The sequence below is a fragment of the Hippocampus comes genome, unplaced genomic scaffold, assembly GCF_001891065.2.
Source record: "Hippocampus comes isolate QL1 unplaced genomic scaffold, H_comes_QL1_v1.1 scaffold45, whole genome shotgun sequence".
Taxonomy (NCBI): domain Eukaryota; kingdom Metazoa; phylum Chordata; class Actinopteri; order Syngnathiformes; family Syngnathidae; genus Hippocampus; species Hippocampus comes.
The window spans coordinates 3,634,219-3,640,894 of NW_017805783.1; the positions used below are offsets into that span (position 1 = coordinate 3,634,219).

The 6,676-nt window shown below is 41.3% G+C and overlaps 1 protein-coding gene across 1 annotated transcript in view; it reads right to left on the reverse strand.

Moving 5' to 3' along the window:
- Positions 1 to 5,252, reverse strand: part of pdlim2 (PDZ and LIM domain 2 (mystique)) — a 32,370-nt gene extending 27,118 nt beyond the window's left edge. Inside the window, exons 1-2 of the mRNA XM_019885152.1 lie at positions 5,163 to 5,252; positions 4,988 to 5,061 (exon numbers count right to left, since the gene is read on the reverse strand). The gene's annotated coding sequence lies outside the window, so the exon portion shown is untranslated. The remainder of the gene's footprint in view (positions 1 to 4,987; positions 5,062 to 5,162) is intronic.
- Between the last annotated feature and the right edge of the window lie 1,424 nt (positions 5,253 to 6,676).

Consider the following 6,676-nt stretch of genomic DNA (forward strand, 5'->3'; position numbering starts at 1 on the left):
CATATACATATGTGTATATATACATAGAGAGAGAGAGAGAGAGAGAGAGAGAGAGAGAGCATTAAGTAATGTTAATTACTACAAACATTTACTTCTACATGCATGTAAACCATTAAATTTGGCCTTATAAATTTTATATATACTCATACACATGTAGATATACCTGTACATCCATCGGGGGATTACCTACTTCACAGGGGGTTCTGGTCCCCATTCACCGCGATAAGCGAGGGATCACTGTATTTCAAATTCTTAATCCCTGTGGTATTTTGAAGAAAGCATGCCACAGTTGGGTTTTTTTTAACTTATCATATACAGTTTACCAATATGCCAAAGTTTGTGGATAGGCACAACTCTGCAAAAAATCAAGTTTTGCCAAGCAAAAACATAATGCACTTCAATAGTTTTTAATTTATACAGCCATCTTGGCCCAACATTACAGCTAAATGTGTACCCAGTTGATCTACAGTATTTCAGTTTTCATAAAATTGTACTTAGTATGCATAACTATTGAAGCAGTACAAAAATATCACGAGGGCCAAGTAAAACCTTGCCGCATTTGCTGCACCCAAACGGACATCATAGACACATTGGAACTGTTTTAAATTGTGAAAAGACACACAGTGTATTTTAGCTTAAAAAGAGTTGCGCTTTTGTCTTGATGTCAAATAATGGCAATTATTGTATATTTACAATTTGTAGACGGGACCTACAAAAGCATAAACCAATTACTACAGAAGCATGTCACAAATTAACATTCAGAGTGATCCACAGCAATAGAGCCGTAGTAATACATACATGTTAACCATGTGTTAGATAATAAAGAATTATTTTTACCCAGGACCTCCAGGAACAAAAAGAAAGCCAATAATTACAGACATGTCATACATAAATACTATTAAAGCTTCAGAAGATGAATAGTGTATAATTTAAAGCTAATAATTTAAAGCTGCAGAGAATCTGGGATGTGGGGGAAATATCAATCATAAAAAGCTTGGAGCAGTGATGGGCAACTGGCAGCAGGCTACACTCCGAGTGGCCCCTTGATTTAAACACGTTTCCTCTAAAAAAGGCGGAGCCCCGAAATCAAGGCTATGCACCACTTTTTTTTTTAAATTCAATAATTATTTTCTGTTTTGTGATTTTAGGGGGAATCAAATCCCCCCACCCCTCTTTCTGTGGGAAAATATGTATTCCAGTTTTATAACCATATTTTGGTGGTTTAGTGGCGTTGTAAAAAAAAACAATTGGTTCATGTTCTCAAATTAAGAGCTGTTACACAGGAGAGAAGGAAAAAACACAAACCCATGACTGCACTGAGGGGAACTGGCCACTGATCAGGTTCAAGTTGCACTTGCAGGTGGCAAAGTGCTGGACTGTTGGATTTATCCGGCTCTCTCACACTATTGGTTCAGTCATACAAAAGGCATCTCCATAAAAGGTGACTTGTGTTCTGGTGACCTCTAGCTTTTGCTGCCACACCACTTTAGACACAATACAACACATTCAAACAATAGGAGGAATTCTTGTCATGAAATCATCACTTGGCTCACTGTTCAGCATCAGCTGAGCCGCACTGTGGACGATGCAAATGGGGTAGAAAGATGCGGCTGTTTTGAAGAACTTCAAGGCCAAAATAGCTGTTCTTAAACCTCCAAATTCACATGCATCGATCGACAGTCATATAAATGAATTCATTATGACCATTATCTAGTCATGTTCCTCTTTGATTCTACCCTCTTTCATTTATAACTGCTTCAAACAACAAAGTGTATGCAGAAAAGTGGTTAAGATTGCACGACTGTCTGTGTCTTATGTGTTTTGTTGTATTATTTTGTCATTTTATGTTAACTGTTCTGTTGATGACGGCGCGGGTACCCGCAGCGGCTCCTCTCTATCCTGTGGTTGAGAGGAAAGAAATGTCATCTGTGCTGTATGTTGAACATAGAGCACATTTGACAATAAAGTTGACTTGAATTTGAACTCACAAAGGTCGCTGGCATGCTGGAGTCTATCCCAGCTGTCTTTGGACAGTAAGCGGGGTACACCCTGAACTGGGTGCACTCACAATCACACCTAGGGACAATTTAGAGTGATGCATTAACCTACCACGCGTGTTTTTCGGAACGTCGGAGGAAACCGGAGTACCCGGAGAAAAGCCACACAGGCGCAGGGAGAACATGCAAACTCCACACAAGGTTAGAGCACAGAGTCGAACCTTGGACCTCTGCACTGTGAGGTGGACGTACTAAGCAGTCCACCAACGTGCTCCTCTATGTTAGATACAGTATATGATTAAAGTATTTTCCATTAGGTATTATTTATTTCGCACAGATGTTGAACTATTACGTTGCTACGGTGTGTAAAGAACATGAGCAAATAGATGCTGCACAGGTCGTCACTTTGCTCTATTTATTTCGCGGGCACATTCTCACTTGCAAAGAAGTAGAATTTCAGTCAAATGAATTCACACTTGCTATGTGTAAATTTGTTCTGACACAATTATGAGGGCTTTTCCCTTCAAGGTAAAACATGAGAAGGAGGTGTAAGGGAGACCAGCGGGCCAATGCAAAATTTCAAGTTGCTGCTCCAACATGCAGAGCCTTCAGGGTTCGACAAATACAACTTTTGTCTTGCAAAAAAAAATTTGCATCTTGGTGACAATGCTGAATTTGAGAGCAGTCTGTTCATATAAAATCACAAATTTCGATCCGTTAGCCTACACGCATTGCTTGGAGTCAACTATTTCACGGCAGATAGAAAAATGGAGGAGGCTGAAAATTAAGATTTGACTCTTGATAGGAAATACTTGGAAGTCATTTTGGCTCGTGCCAACAGAAACAACACTTAACTCGCATTTGGTGGAACGTGTAATGGGTGCAGAGTGAGTGAAACTTGCTACCACAAGTCAGTAGATGAGTATGCAATGGCCAAGAAGGGTAGGCATAATAAAAACTGCATTCTTCAGGGTCATTAACTTTGATTTGTATCTCACACATTTACAGTGACCAAACGTGTGTCTGTAAACTGTCCCCCCCAAAATACTAGCAATAAATAAGTGAGCTGGTGTTAACAGATTCTCCATTAGGCTGAATGTAGCTGTGCAATTCGTAGGAGCCCTGCGCTGTGTCTCTTCACGAAGCCGGTCTCATCTTGGTGTAATCTCCCCCCCACCCCCTTTCAAAGAACTCAAATGCAATCAAATAACCTAATTTGGAAAATAAGAAAGTTATTTGTTATAAACACTACAAGATGAACTGTACACCACAAAAATGTTGCAGGTTGATACTGAGGAAAGTAGACACGCCGAGAGTTTTTGAGTGACTGGGCAGACAGACATCTGTATAATATACTTTGCACATTTAAATGCAAGGCAGCCAAAACACAGACATGTACATCAACACTTACACCTTTTCCCTGAATGAGGGTGTTTGTCTTTATGTTTGCACAAAAATCCACTGGGTCAGAATAACCCCCCAAAAGCATGGCTGATTAACATAACAGATGCTTCATACTCAACTGAGAGGCCCGCCCGGGCTTTGACAGCGGTGCAGTGTGGCGCGCTGCGCTCCGACAGGTCGAAACCTACCGACAACTACACACCCACTGAATAAAACAATTGGAATGCAACCACAAGCCTCTCCCTGGATTGTGTGAAATAACGTTCATTTTATTCATTCATCACACCCCTTTGGTCATATTTAGCTGCAGTCGCCAGGGAGATCGGAAAATATCAAACAATAACAAATCAAGTCTGAGGGGGTGTTGAGTGAGGTGTTTGTCACATGTTTATACTATGGCTCATGTGTTATCCAGAGTAATCACAGTCAGTGACATACCTGTGAATTGTGCGGGCTACGCCCTTCTACAGGGAAAGCATGCTACAAGATGCCACAATATTACAATTATCGTTTGGCCTGGAGCTCTCCTACCAATCTAGTTTTAATCAGAAAATGACACGCCTTGGCTCCACTGATTTGCCCCTACTTCCCCTGTGTTTCCACTCTTCGCGCAGCAAATGCGCTGCACTGAACTGTTCAGCAATCTCTGCACATACCATCCCATCTCACTTTGTTCAATACATGAAACCTCTCGAATGATCTCGCAGCAAAGGGGACACTCGGTCCATTCAGTCATGTTGGATGCTGGGTGGGTAAAAAGCTCTTTGAAGCGGTGGAAACATATTTGACATTGGCATTACCACCGATGTGTTGTTTCTGGGAAAAAACATGTGACGTGCAAGAAAAAAAAAAAAACACCGAGAGACAGGAAGAAACTTTGATCACTCAAATATGTACTGATAAAACTGACTTCCTGATAGAATGTAAGTTCCACCCAGATAAAAGCCACAACACCCTGTCTCTTTTTTGCAGTTTTGGAGAGTGATTATTCACCAGTGGCAAAGTAACACCAGGATTGTTAATTCCCAAACCTGAGCTGCTGAGGTGCAGTCATGTCTAGACACTTTTTTTTTGTCATGAAAGAGAAAGAGAAGCAGGAAGAAGCCTGCTATTTGAGAGCTCTCACCACCAGTATTATAGGGTGAGGAGACAATGTCGCAGTTAAGTGGTGAAAGTGTCAAATACTGCCATATATAAATCCAGCACCTGGTCCAAACTCCAGGCCCTCCACAAATCATTTTGACCGCCTAGTGTGCACAGGTAGCCTCGGTACTCATCTTTGGAAGCTCGACAAGTGGAGGCTGGTGCACCTTGCGGGGGCAGAGGTGTTTTATTATTCCAATAAATTGAAGCCATTTACGCAAGAAGACTTCCTTGTTCACAAATCGTCATGTCTCGTGTCAATATTCTGTAAAATGACACCCTCCTTCATGAGCTGAGTCAACACTTGAAGATTAACAATGACAGCAAACATTCTGAACACAACGCGTTGCGATCAAAGATGAAGCGAATGGCAAGTTGTAATAAATACTTCAGGTCCAACGATGGTGTTTAATGTTGGGGAGGTTCAGGAAAAGTTTACTCACCTATATGAAGTGCTGCGTTTCAGTGCCGTGGGTCGTCGTCTCCACCTGAAGTCTATTTGCGTCAATAAGCAAGTCTGTTTGACAAAAGGAATTTAGGAGGCGTAAAGCTGGCGTAAAGAGCAGCTGTAACGGAAGTTGTACAAGACAGTACTCGGAAGCGTCAATCGAACTCCACCTGTGGCTGCTCGCCCGGCGTTCTCTCAAACGGGGATGAGCTCTCACTGCCATGTGCTCCGACCAAAATAAAGGCTTTGTCAACTGCAGCAACCCGGGGCGTGTCACACCGCAGGGGCGGGAGGAGACCAGGGTGTCGCCCCGGTGACGTTAATTGAGCCATTTCGCCCACAAAACCGCCACGTCTGCTTTCAGCGACCTTACGCCACCTGCTGACGGACAAGAGAAACGCGCGCGTGCTTCCTTGCTAAGTCACTTCCTGGACGTCATCTAATTGGAAGATTGGCATACGACGCTCACAGGCGCGGTTTGCTTGGGAAGCGTTCTCAAGGAAGGAAATTTGTTTTTACTGCATCACATCCAGTAAAAATGATTGAATAATCATGACACAGTCGTATTGGTCATTGTCAAGTGCCATATGAAATATTTCTGATTTTTCCTCTATGAACCAATTGTTTTAGAATAATGTATTCAAGTGAGAGACTGTGCTTGTATTTTTTTTTTTATCCATACTTTTTATTCAGAATTCTATCGGTGTAGTTTAAAAGACTCATAAAAGGTTCGCGATATTTGGGTGTAATTTTAGGATGAATCTACAATTGTACTACCAATTGATTCACGACCAGGGTGCTCTTCATCAATTATCCAATTTAATTTGTCAGAAAATCATTAATGTATCAATTACAAATAAACCTTAGGTCAACGCCATATAATGACAGACACAATAATTCTCCATTACATGACGGAAGAGATTTTGGTGACTGTGAGACAGCGTACTTCCCAGCATGCCTTGTAGCGCTCCTTGTAAATAGTTGGTGCTCTTCATTTGCTTTGTTATAAGTGTGTCTATGACGTCTCTGATGATGACTGACAAAGGAACAAAGGAATATCTCAGATGAAAGGGCATAGTGGACATACTGTCAGAGCTAGATGAGTCAATACTCATGTGCGGAGAAACTGGCTGTGAGTTGTGGGCGATAGCAACTCTTGAGTAATTGTGTGTCCTGTTACCGTTCGGGGAAATAAAGCGACTGAAGAGCCTCAGCTACTTTGTCTTCCTTTAAGTACATATGATGTCGTTAATACAGTATAATAAACCTGTGGATGCATCTGCCATTCATACAACAGAATATGTCATGGCTTCCTGCGAGTACATCAGCTGTGTGGTCCTAGATTTCACAGTCCGTAAATTTGTGAGTAAATTGGCACAAGATCATCACTATTTCAGTAAAATGGGTTCTTTGGCACAATAAAGGTTGGGGAATACTGCACAACCTTTCAGTAACCTTTTATAGTGAACTTGATTTGCCCCTCTCCAAACTTTTCAATGCACTTATCTACCTGTTCAGTGTTTTAGTACTTTTATGCATTGGCAAAAATCAAAACAGGTGTTTGATTCATGTATCCACCGATAAATTTCCTGGTTCAATACAAAATAGTTTGTTTTGTTTTTTTAAACAGTCCTCAAATTTTCACATAATGAGATAAAGACCACTCATAACAAACAACAATAAC